Source organism: Phyllobates terribilis, unplaced genomic scaffold (assembly GCF_046119375.1).
Source record: "Phyllobates terribilis strain yellow unplaced genomic scaffold, ASM4611937v1 Scaffold_5__5_contigs__length_657084704, whole genome shotgun sequence".
In the NCBI taxonomy this organism is placed as follows: Eukaryota; Metazoa; Chordata; class Amphibia; order Anura; family Dendrobatidae; genus Phyllobates; species Phyllobates terribilis.
Genome location: NW_027362765.1, coordinates 627,840,689 through 627,853,151, shown reverse-complemented (window position 1 = coordinate 627,853,151; position 12,463 = coordinate 627,840,689). Strand labels below are relative to the sequence as shown.

At 47.1% G+C, this 12,463-nt stretch overlaps 1 long non-coding RNA gene across 1 annotated transcript; it reads left to right on the top strand.

Annotated features, from left to right (window-relative positions):
• Window positions 1–2,159: 2,159 nt before the first annotated feature.
• Window positions 2,160–12,245, top strand: LOC141271372 (uncharacterized). The gene is made up of 4 exons (XR_012321922.1): window positions 2,160–2,217; window positions 5,202–5,291; window positions 11,486–11,545; window positions 12,198–12,245. It is a non-coding gene; the product is annotated as an uncharacterized lncRNA (long non-coding RNA).
• Window positions 12,246–12,463: the final 218 nt, after the last annotated feature.

Below are 12,463 nucleotides of genomic sequence, written 5' to 3'. Positions count from 1 at the left end.
TGAATTGCCTCCCGCCATCATAGACACTCCTTTTGATGATGCTCCAGAGGTTCTCAATGGGGTTGAGGTCAGGGGAGCATGGCTGCCACACCATAAGTTTGTCCCCTTTTATGCCCATAGCAGCCAGAGATATAGATGTGTTATGTGCAGCATGAGACGGGGCATTATCATGCATGAAAATGATCTTGCTGCGGAATGCAATGTTCTTCTTCTTGAACCATGGAAGGAAGTGATGTTTGAGAAACTCAACATACATTATGGAGTTCATCTTTACCCCTTCAGGGATCCTAAAAGGGCCGACAATCTCTCTCCCATGATTCCAGCCCAAAACATTACTCCACCTCTTCCTTGTTAGCGCCGTAGCCGTGTTTGCATGGGGTGTCCATCAACCAGCCATCCTCCACTCCATCCATCTGGACCATCGAGATCATTTCATGCATGATAATGCCCCGTCTCATGCTGCACATAACACATCTGCATCTCTGGCTGCTATGGGCATAAAAGGGGGCAAACTTATCGTGTGGCCCCCATGCTCCCCTGACCTCAACCCCATTGAGAACCTCTGGAGCATCATCAAAAGGAGTGTCTATGATGGCGGGAGACAGTTCGCATCTAAGCAACAGCTCTGGGAGGGTATTCTGTCCTCATGCAAAACAATTAAAGCAGAAACCATCCAAAACCTGACAAATTCAATGGACGAGAGAGTTCAGAAGCTCCTTTCGAACAAGGGGTCCTATGTGCAAATGTAACATCACCTAGAATAAAGTTTTGATTTGAAAACTGTTTGATTTCAGTGTGTAATAACCTGCTAATGCTTATAATTTCAAAAATGACCATTTTTTTGTTCTTTATTAAAATGAAAAGGTTGAAAACTCTGCTGTGCATAATAATTTGGAACATGCTTTTTGAGTGCAGTTTGAGTTTTTTATTTTTATAAAAATATACTGTTATCATAGACAGTTTGTACAAAAACCTTTCAATTGTACTCTAATAGTTATTTGACTGGAAAATTACAATGACTGCAATTCATATAGGCAATTTGGGAAAATGTGAGAAAATATTATTTGCATAATAATTTGGAACACAGTGTATATTAGTCTGGTAGATCTAATTGATTAAATAATGATAATATCCAGATAGTCAATGTAAACAGATAAATATTAGAATGCTAATCCTCAAAGGGAATCCTATGTCCCTACTCAAAACAGGAAAATAAAGTGATCAAATAACACATTAGAAAAGGGAGGGAAGAGGAGGAAAATCCCTAAAGGGAATAGGAGAAAAGGGCATGCTTACCGTATACAGACCACAAATGTCCACAAAAAGGAAGGGGATCACAGGAATTGTGATAACCGTGGCTTCCTCAGGGGTATCTGAGGAAGCCACGGTTGGATGGCGTAACGCGTAGGGCCTTAATTCCTGTGATTCCCTTCCTGCGGCTGTTTACCTATTTAACCCCTTACCAACACGGTAATTTTCATTTTCGTTTTAATTTTTTCCCCTAATTCTAAAAGTCATCATTTTTTTATTTTTCCGTCAATATAACCATATCAGGGCTTGTGTTTAGCAGGACGAATTGTATTGTTGAATAACACTATTCAATTCATCATGTGATGTACTAGAAAGTGGGATATAATTTCCAAGTGCGCCAAAATTGTGAGAGAAAAAAAAAGGAAATTCCCCAATATTCCAGCATATTATATAGTGAAGTGATTGGTGTTATTCAAAACTGCAACTCGATCCGCAAAAAATCAAGTCTTCAAATTACTATGTAGACCAAAAAAAAAAGGATATGACTCTTGGAGGAAGGAGAGTAAAAAAATGAAGGCTCAAAAATGGAAAATTTCCCAGTCAATAAAGCATTAAATAAGTCTATCAAAAGTAAATAATATTGGCAGATGGATCATTAGGTCTATATATACCGCCAGCCTTCTAGGTTTCTTCTTTCCCTATACTGGGTGTGCCCTCTAGGGGTAGATCCATGTAGAAAAAATTGTATCATTTGTGTGATGTAGATGGAAAATGTTGGCAAAGTATTTGGGGTGGAGGCCAAGGTGCGGACTTTATTCACTAATGTTCTTTAAATTGCTGATATTTATACATTTACATATGAGATGATGATAGATGTTCTATGTACAACAGGAAAGACGCCAAACGAGACATAGAAAAAAGAATAGACACGCATGAGAACCAACTAGAAGTGATGGAGGAAAATTTGTAAGTGCTTTTTTCTTAGGTAGAGATGATATAAAACCTGTCGGCACATACTATATATCTGTCTACTCTGATAGTTGTCAATCAGTGTGTCAAAGTCATTTCCCAGTTTAGGAGGTTTATTATTATTATTTATAATGACCTTCAGCTCGCTCTTGAGCCATGGCGACTTGATGGATGAACGCTGTGTAGGAAGATCAATTTTGCACAAGCCTAGACAGGTCCACCAGGGTCTTCTTCACTGTTATCTTGAATGAAACAAGCAATCAGATTGCTGGTCTTCCTCTTCATCTTGTTCCTTCTATTCTTCCTCTTCATCTTGTTCCTTCTATTCTTCTGACCATGATGTCCTTCTCCAGTGATTGCTCTCTTCGTATGGTGTGTCCAAAGTAGGCAAGATGACAAACGTCACGAAAAGATGGCTGTGTTGCTCCTGGCACTTTTCCTGAAGTTGACGCGCCATGAAGACCATATCTACTGTCTAACGGCTTTCTTAATTCTGCAACTGCTAATAAAACAACAGGGCCCAGAAAGCTTTTAAACAAAAAAAGGAGGAGTGGTGGGGGTCTCATAAAACGCCATAACACCTTGTATGGTATCCATGAAAAAGCCAGGCCTCCGTCACAAAAAGAGCTTCACTTTGTGTCAAGTATTGAAGAAACATTTACTTTTTCCACTCCTTGTAAACATCCATTTCATCAAACATACAACTGACTGAGATAAATGGCAGTATTGAAATAAAAGGAACAGTGAAATATTTCATCCGCCCGCTCGATATGTCTTTGGGCGCTGGATATTATGGGGTTATTTATTAATTTGCTCATTTTTGTAAACAACCTATGGAAGTATAATTATTGCTATTAATTGATCCAGGAGTCCTAGGGGGCATAGAAATGCAAAAAGCTTTAGTAGTTACTATGAAATAATTAAATTAACCTCTTCATTTTCCCATGGAGGGGTGGGGGGACTGCCTAGCCTTGGAAACTGCAGGCAGTGGGACACCTCATTTTCACATGTCCGATTATAAAAGTTGCATCCACCAGAACAAAAGGAAAGAAAGTAAAGAAGGGTCCGGAATAAACCGCTCTGCAAGCAATGACTGAGCTCACCCACTGGGAGCCCCAAGCAATATCTGTGGACATTTGTGCAAAGCTCTACATGGGCTCAAAAAAAACAAGCCATTGTTTCAAATGGACCATTGATCCTATAAGTAAAATGTAGCAATGCGTTCGTCCACATTGCTATAGTTGTGTTATAAGTTGTGTTTGTCCAAGTTGCTGCCCCCTATAGAACAAATGAGGTTTATAGGACACATGAATTATATGAATTCTATTTACTTAACTGTTTAATTTTGGTACCAGGAAAAATAAAACATGGCTCAGCATTTATATGGCTTCTTTAGAAAGACAAGAGTAATATTTTAAAGTATGTATACTTTCTATAGCATACCTCCTGTCTAGGATGCCTGATTTGGGAAGCTGTCTCAGGTGGTCAGCACATGTCCAATCTGTATGGATATGGTTGAATACAATAGTGGTGCAGGGAGCCGTCAGCTCCCTGCACCACCACACAGTCTATGGTCTCCACGCCTTCTAAAGTTTGGTGCAGAATGATGATTTCACTAGATCATGTGTGCAGCGCCCATCCACACACAGCATAGAATAGAGCAAGCTTGTAGATTCATGCTTATCATGGAAACAAGGTAATGTGAGGTTTTTTTTTAGCAATTACACTATTCTGACTGTCATGAGGTGGCACTGGGAGGGCATTTTGAGGTATTGTACTGAGTGTGAAGGAGCACTTTGGGGTATTATGCTGTAGGCATCATAGTGTGAGGGGAATACTTTGGGGCAACATACTGTGTTGGGGTGCACCTTTTGGGGGCATCATGTGTAGGGGCACAGTAATGTGTGCGTCTGGGCCATTATGGGTGGGAATGTACCATTGGGCCATCATACTGTATGGACGTACATTATGGGGTGTCATACTGGGGAGGTTTTATACTTTGGGGAGCATGTAAGAGGGTATTGTACTGTGATGGAACACTATGTGCAATACTCGCAACGTATGACCATGTGGCTTTCAAAGTTGGGAGGTACGATGTAGGAATGTGATCCTATAATGGACCACACATGTAAAAACGAGTGCAGAAGAAATAGAAAGTAATTGCCTAAAACTATTCTTATCAATTCTTTAATTCGTAATATTAAAGCGAAAAGAAAACCAAAAATGTGACTTTTTTATTGCATATTTTGAATTTATGTACCATGTAGATATATTGGGCACATTCCTCAGATGCCTTAAGTGCATTTTAACCTCTTAATGATTAATTTTGTGAACCATGTAATTTTTTTATTAAAACAAAAAACTGGGTCGGAGTTATATTAAGAAATAAGAAATAAGGTTCCAATACATCAAGTCCATGTGATTTTCTCACCGGTCTTGATGAAGGGGTATGGTGGAGTACCTGATCCATATTGATGTGTGCGCCTCTTCATGAATCAGGAGCATCTGACGACCTCTGTTCATCATGCCAGAAAACTGACTGGAGTAAGATTTCTGGAGTAGGGAATGCTGCAGCTTTTCATGAATTAGATGAGCTGTGGTGTGACATCCTCGCTGCGCACCCGTCTTGTCACTGCTCCGCTCATTTTGGTAGAGCTGGAAGAAACTGATTTGAAAATGACAAAAGTCCAAAAAGTTTTCTGCAACTCCAAGTTGTGCCAAAATGTAGTCATTTTTCAGAGCAATTGATGCCAGAATTCTGGTTAAATGACTTTGATAAATTCCTTAGCTGATGAAAGAAGCTGCAGCAAGATGAGCTGCTATTAGATAGTGGCGCCCCCTGCAGTCACACTACACCCTGATTGCTGCCATCTCTCCGATACGTCACCTTTGTTGGATCATTGGGGGTCTGAGGTCGCTGTGATAGATTTCATAACAGCGAATGTTTCTCACGACATTTCTTTTCTTCACTTCTCCAACAGATGGATCTACAAAATAAAAACATCACCACCAGCTTTCAAGCCATTTAGAATCAAAAAAAGAAAATGGCGTCCATATCTGGAAACAATCCCGTACGTATGTTATTTCTGGAAATATAATACTATGTAACCAGCCTAATATATTATACAAGTTGTGTTTCCGCTGGAGCCAGTGGTGGAGTACAGTATTTGTAGTGAGCCAGCTATTTATTGCTCTTACTCGCTGCTCCAGCGCTTTCTATTACTAGTTCTCCAGGAGTTGTTTTACCACCTCAGGCCATCCACCTGACTATTTCTAGTGGCTCAGCTTAATAATAGTATACCTGGATTCTCAGGAATTTCTAATAAATGGCCTGCTTTGTAAAAAACATTTCCAGCTGTGAGTAGAAATGACTGGGATATAGCATTCATATGGAATGTATACTCTTCTATATCAATTGTTTTGATTCCTGTATCCCAGGGGTGGACAATGAGGGTCCACATGATAGACTGTTGACTGTTGTGGATGGATAAACCAATAGACTGAAAATAATTATGCTTTTTATTATGTAGCGTCAGCGCTAAGGGGGTCAAATATCTGCAGCCCCTCCATGAAGTGAACAGAGGATGCACAGCATCACTTACAGTTCATACTGCGCATCCTCCATTGTCTTGTCATGTCATTCTCAGCTTCTTGTCAACGTTGGGTCAGAAGCTAAAATTGGGGGTAGAGGAAGGGTTCACAGCAGTGTGCAGACAGGACAAGAAACAGCCTTCAGTCCTATCTGTACTACGTCCCCCTCCTCTTCATGTCACCCCCTCCACAACTGTCTTGAGATGAGTGGGAAGGAGTTTGGAAGTGAAAGACCACAGATGTAACAAAGATGAATGAATGAGTGTATGTGTGTATAAATATACAAAATATAGTGTGTATATGTGTAGACTATATTGTGTGCATGTAGTATAAAGGTTGTGTATGTATATGACGCGCCCCCTGGGCCATATTCTTTAGGGGAATACCCGGAGCCGGATCAGATGGGGGGTTGTAGTCTTCCGAGTGGCTGTGACCCGGTCCGTGCCCAGGGTGTCAAGCTCAGTGTGTGGCAGTCCTTACTGATGTTACTAAAGTTCTTTATGTCGACTACGCCACCCGTTGAATTGCGGTCACTACGGCCGCCGCTGCAGCAGGGTCCGCTGAGGCTGATGGTGTTGGTGCAGCTTAGGTAGTATAACCCCCAACGGGAGGGGTATAGCCTCAGGGGGTCAGGTGCAGAGGATGGTGGTTGTGGAAGTGCAGGGATGATGGTAATGAGAGTCAGAGTCGGGCTGTGCAGTTCAGGGTTTTTACTTACTGCAGATGTTCCGGTCACTCCGGCCTTGAGTGACCACCCGAGCCGTGCTGCGTCCACCAGGTCCTGGACTCGGCCAACCCCCAAGTAGTTCTGGAGCGTGGTTCTGAGCTCCCGTTCTGTCCTGTCCTCGTCTCTGGCCTTCCCCACCAGGGATCCACCTATGTCCGGCTCCCTCGGGCCTCTTGTTGGCGAACCCTTGCCTCTGGGTTCCCTGACCCTATGCGTGGTCTGCCTTCTGGGTGGATATGGTGGGTGGCCGTGGCAGATGCTGCCCACGGCCTCCGGTCTCTGGCTGAGGTATGCTGTAGCCCCCACCAGTTTGGGATCCGGTACCCTGTTGCCAACTCTTCACCCTGTGGTTGTATTTGGGGTCTCAGAGTTCCTTCTTTCTCCCCCTCTGGGTCTTTCTTGCTCTCCTCTCTCACTCTTGGGCTGGGGCTGCTCTGCTCTTCTGCTCTCTTCCACTGCTCTGCAAATACTTACTTCTCACAGACTGACTGACTGACTGTGGCTGACTGACCGTGGCTGACTGACCGTGGCTGACTGACCCTGATCTTAGATGGTGCCCACCTTAAATACTCCCTCTATGTGTGAGCTCAGGTGACCAGCACCCAATGAGCTCCTATCTTTACCCAGGCTGCTCCCCCTATCTGCCCCTACACTACTTGGGATGTACCACCCCCCTCCCACTCCAGCCAGGAACAGACTCGGTCGTACCTGCACATTTCTAAGTGGGAGTACCGTCGGTCTGCTCCTCGGAAATGGGATGTGTGTAGTGCATGCAGCCTACCGAGCTCAGTTCCACACTCCTTCCTTACCCGGGAGTGGAATATCACACCTCTGGGTTGAGGTGCAATACCCCTGTAGCAGCCGAATCCTCAGGGTGCTACATTCCCCCCTGGTAAATCACAGCACGTCCTCGGGCTGTAAGATATAAACAACATCCAAAACATACAATTTTTGCATAAACAACATAATAAAACATATAAAACATCATATATATCAGCATAAACTTTTCATATAAACTTTTCATAAAAACATTCTTGTCCTCTGGTACCTCCGGTCATGGTGCAACTTGTGACCGGGTAAAGTGCGACAGTCTCTTGAAGAAAAATGGTTTTCCCTATAAAACCGGTAGGGGGCGCTTTAGGAAGCGCAACTATATACAAGGGGATATGGCCGCTCTCAGTCCTCGGCCAGGTATTAGGAAAGGGATGACCGCTCTCAGTCCTCGGTCAGTGGGAATGGGGGCACACGGGTTAACAGTTCAGTTCTCTGGTCCCAACGGGGACTATATTAGCAGCAACGGTTCACTGTGCCCCAACGGGCAACTATATACAGCTTCTACTCCGCTGTACTCAACGACGACGTCCTCCTGCTCTTTCTTTGTGATTAACTTTAGCTTCAGACCCGTCCGGGTCCTCTTGCTCCTCCTCACACCGCAGCTCCTCCTCCGTCAGGCGATGCACATTGAGGGCGTAGGGTCCTTTGGCACACTTGTGCCGGGTGAAGGTGACCTCGTCCCCTATATAAAGGTCACGACCTCTGTGTCCCTCCGGTAGGTGGGACTCAACGTCTCTTCTTGTCACGAAGACGTCGCCTGGGGTGCGGTGATCCCTGATGAAACCCCACCCATGCTGCAGATTGAACTTTATCACAGTCCCGATGGTACGGGGACCATGCGCTGCACGGGGGTTTCTCCTGGTCCGGCTCTTCTGCTCCGCGCTCCTTATTTGGGCTTGCTGTTCCCGGACCCGCCTCTCTCTCCGCTCCCTCTCAAAGACCTCGAGCTGCTGGCGGCAGCACTCTGCACGCTCCGCTGCGGCTGCCCGAGTCTCCTGAGTGAACCCCATGAGGTCTTCTCCGGTGGGATCCCACTCAAACTGGGTCTCTTCTAGCGGGGGCGAGATCCTCTTTATGGGCTTTGGAGCCGGGATCAGGGGTTCGCACATGGCCCTTGCTTTTTGCAGCTCCAGCTGGATGTATTCCTGGGGCCATACGAAGGGCTGCCCATCCGGGCACGTATGCTGGGCGAACAGGTCCTCACCCAGGTGCGGTACTTTAGGTGTTATGGGCGCCGTGGTGGTAGCGGCGCCCGGGTTAACCAGGCCTTGCGACCAGGCTTGGGGCACCTTGAAAGTAAAGGGCACCGTAAGAACGGCGGCGCCCTGTGTTACTTGGCCCTGCGACCAGGCCGGTGGCTCCGCGGAGGTAGGGGGCGCTGTTGGTATTGCGGCGCCCGGGGGTACTAGGCCTTGCGACCAGGCTGGTGGTACTTCCTGCTTGGTCACGCTCGGGGTCGAGGCGTGTGACGTCACAGGGGTCGCGGCTGCGGCTTCCGGTTGAGGCCTAGTCTGTGGCGGTGACGTTGCGGTTACGGGCACGGCAGGGGGTACTTCGGGCTCTGCGATGGGGAGCTGGGGCAGGTACGCGGTTTCCCGGTTTGGGGTAGAGACGTCCCCTTTACCTGCCTCCATTCGTTCGGCTCCCTTCTCGGCGCCGTCTCCGGCCTTCAGTCCTCCTGCGCCATCCTCAGAGGCGGTCTGTCTCCTCGTCTCGGGTGGCGTGCTCCGCTGACGAGTCTCGGTCCGCTGGGCCATCTCACGGCTCCATTCTGCTAACGTCTCTCGCTGCACCCGGGCCATCCTCCGTGCGAGGCCCTCCAGCGCGGTCTGTGCACACTCCCGATCTCGGGGGAGCTGTGCCAAGACCTCCACTAAGCCTAGTGGGGTCGTTGCTTCTAGCAGGCTCCTGACCAACGGGTCGGTGCTGCTCTGCTCTCCTCTCGTTGTCTCCAGCAGGCCTTCTGGAGTGGCGACCGGCAACAGGCTCCTGACCACTGGGTCGGTGCTGCCTGGAGTGGCGGCCCGCATCAGGCTCCTGACCACTGGGTCGGTGCTGCCTGGCTCTCCCTCCATCTCCGGGTAGGCTCTTTCTGGACTCTGCTCCAGGCTTCTTGTCTCCGGGTGCGCTCTCTCCAGACTCCTCCAGGCGACACCCATCTTTGCTCTCTTGTTCTCAGTCCTCCCACTTCGAGGGCGGTCCCGGGGCCACTTGGTGATTGTCAGCTCCAGGGGCAGTTCTTTCACGCTGACAGACACCTCTAGCATCACAGTCTCTGTTGGTGGGGGCGGTTTCCACTTTTGGCGCCATTTTCGGTCCTGGCCCACGATGGGAGGCGGCCTCTTGCCATCCTCTGGTACGCCCATAATGGCGTCCGCTCTTCCAAGGCGGGAAATCTTTGGAAATGGCGGGAATCGTCTCCCAGTGGCGGGAAACTCTGCAGATGGCGGGAAAAAGCTGTTAATGGCGGACAACCGGCGGGAATCGATCTGTGACGGAGTCCGATGGCGGGGACCCTCCGGAACCGGCAGGAGACTTCTTTTTGAGGTAAACTTGTTCTTTTCTTCAGGCACGCAGTACCCGGGTGTTGCGGGCACGTTATCCTGCCGACTACGCCAAAGTTGACGCGCCCCCTGGGCCATATTCTTTAGGGGAATACCCGGAGCCGGATCAGATGGGGGGTTGTAGTCTTCCGAGTGGCTGTGACCCGGTCCGTGCCCAGGGTGTCAAGCTCAGTGTGTGGCAGTCCTTACTGATGTTACTAAAGTTCTTTATGTCGACTACGCCACCCGTTGAATTGCGGTCACTACGGCCGCCGCTGCAGCAGGGTCCGCTGAGGCTGATGGTGTTGGTGCAGCTTAGGTAGTATAACCCCCAACGGGAGGGGTATAGCCTCAGGGGGTCAGGTGCAGAGGATGGTGGTTGTGGAAGTGCAGGGATGATGGTAATGAGAGTCAGAGTCGGGCTGTGCAGTTCAGGGTTTTTACTTACTGCAGATGTTCCGGTCACTCCGGCCTTGAGTGACCACCCGAGCCGTGCTGCGTCCACCAGGTCCTGGACTCGGCCAACCCCCAAGTAGTTCTGGAGCGTGGTTCTGAGCTCCCGTTCTGTCCTGTCCTCGTCTCTGGCCTTCCCCACCAGGGATCCACCTATGTCCGGCTCCCTCGGGCCTCTTGTTGGCGAACCCTTGCCTCTGGGTTCCCTGACCCTATGCGTGGTCTGCCTTCTGGGTGGATATGGTGGGTGGCCGTGGCAGATGCTGCCCACGGCCTCCGGTCTCTGGCTGAGGTATGCTGTAGCCCCCACCAGTTTGGGATCCGGTACCCTGTTGCCAACTCTTCACCCTGTGGTTGTATTTGGGGTCTCAGAGTTCCTTCTTTCTCCCCCTCTGGGTCTTTCTTGCTCTCCTCTCTCACTCTTGGGCTGGGGCTGCTCTGCTCTTCTGCTCTCTTCCACTGCTCTGCAAATACTTACTTCTCACAGACTGACTGACTGACTGTGGCTGACTGACCGTGGCTGACTGACCGTGGCTGACTGACCCTGATCTTAGATGGTGCCCACCTTAAATACTCCCTCTATGTGTGAGCTCAGGTGACCAGCACCCAATGAGCTCCTATCTTTACCCAGGCTGCTCCCCCTATCTGCCCCTACACTACTTGGGATGTACCACCCCCCTCCCACTCCAGCCAGGAACAGACTCGGTCGTACCTGCACATTTCTAAGTGGGAGTACCGTCGGTCTGCTCCTCGGAAATGGGATGTGTGTAGTGCATGCAGCCTACCGAGCTCAGTTCCACACTCCTTCCTTACCCGGGAGTGGAATATCACACCTCTGGGTTGAGGTGCAATACCCCTGTAGCAGCCGAATCCTCAGGGTGCTACATATACATTATGTATTGTGTGTATGTCTACAATTTGTAGAGTACATATGTATACAGCATATAACGTGATTATGTATATAACCAGTATATAGTGTGTGTATATGTATATAGTGTGTATATGTATACAGTATATCGTTTGTGTTTTGTGCAAAAAATCAATAATAAGTGTTACAAAAAGTCTCAGTGTAACACTCGCCTAACACATAAGATGATATCTGTTCCATGTACTATAGTGAGGAGACAGAGGAGCAAATAAGGGAAGAGGAAATGAATAATGACACCATCATACTTACGTAAGTGCAGATATTTACTGTTAATATAAGAAAATATACTCTTATAAGAGAAATGGAACATCATTTATCCTCATCCCTTCCATAACCCATACCAGACACATTTATGTGGTTTTCCAATATAAAAAAAAAATTTGGACAAAGATGGGAAATGAGACAAGGACAGTGATTAGCTGCAGTGGTCACGTGGGTAGTCACTAACTTCATTGCTGCAGTACAGGATTTATCATGAGAGGCACAGCTCTTTTATTATTTTACACCATTTTCTCTATTTTGGCTCAATTATACAAATTTTCCAGAAAATGTCACTGTCTCAGTCTTATGTTTGCTTGGCATTAATGTATTGTAATAAATTGTAGACCCTGTAACTCTCCCGTCTGCACGGCCGCTACTGGGTAAAAGTCAGTGTTAGCTAATGAATGGGGTCTCCATCTGGATTGGGATTGCTTCCCTGATATTGGTGGCCAATCCCAACGATTGGTCATCAGTATTCTAATCCTGGAAAACCCCTTCATCTATGTGATGTAGTAAATGTACTAATTATGCTAAGAAAGTATTTGGGTTGGAGTGAGAAACTGGGGAATGTACTATGTCTGTGATGAAAACAAACCTTTTACAAATTTACATGAGATGATTTATGTTTTATGTACTGTAGGGAGGAGACCACCGAAATAGAGGAGAACACCATCGAGACCAGGTAAGAGCAGAGATTTACTGATCAAACCTTCTAGATGACAGGATGATAACGAGGATTCTTTACTACAGTATATATATATATCTGACTGCACAGATAGCGGCCATTCATTGATCTCCAGTCATGCATCTTATATGCCTGATTTTTAAGAGTTTTGGAGAGTTTTAGAAGAGTTTTTTCTTCCTGATGTGTTCTTTGCTGCCTTCTGATTGGACACTACCATGTTC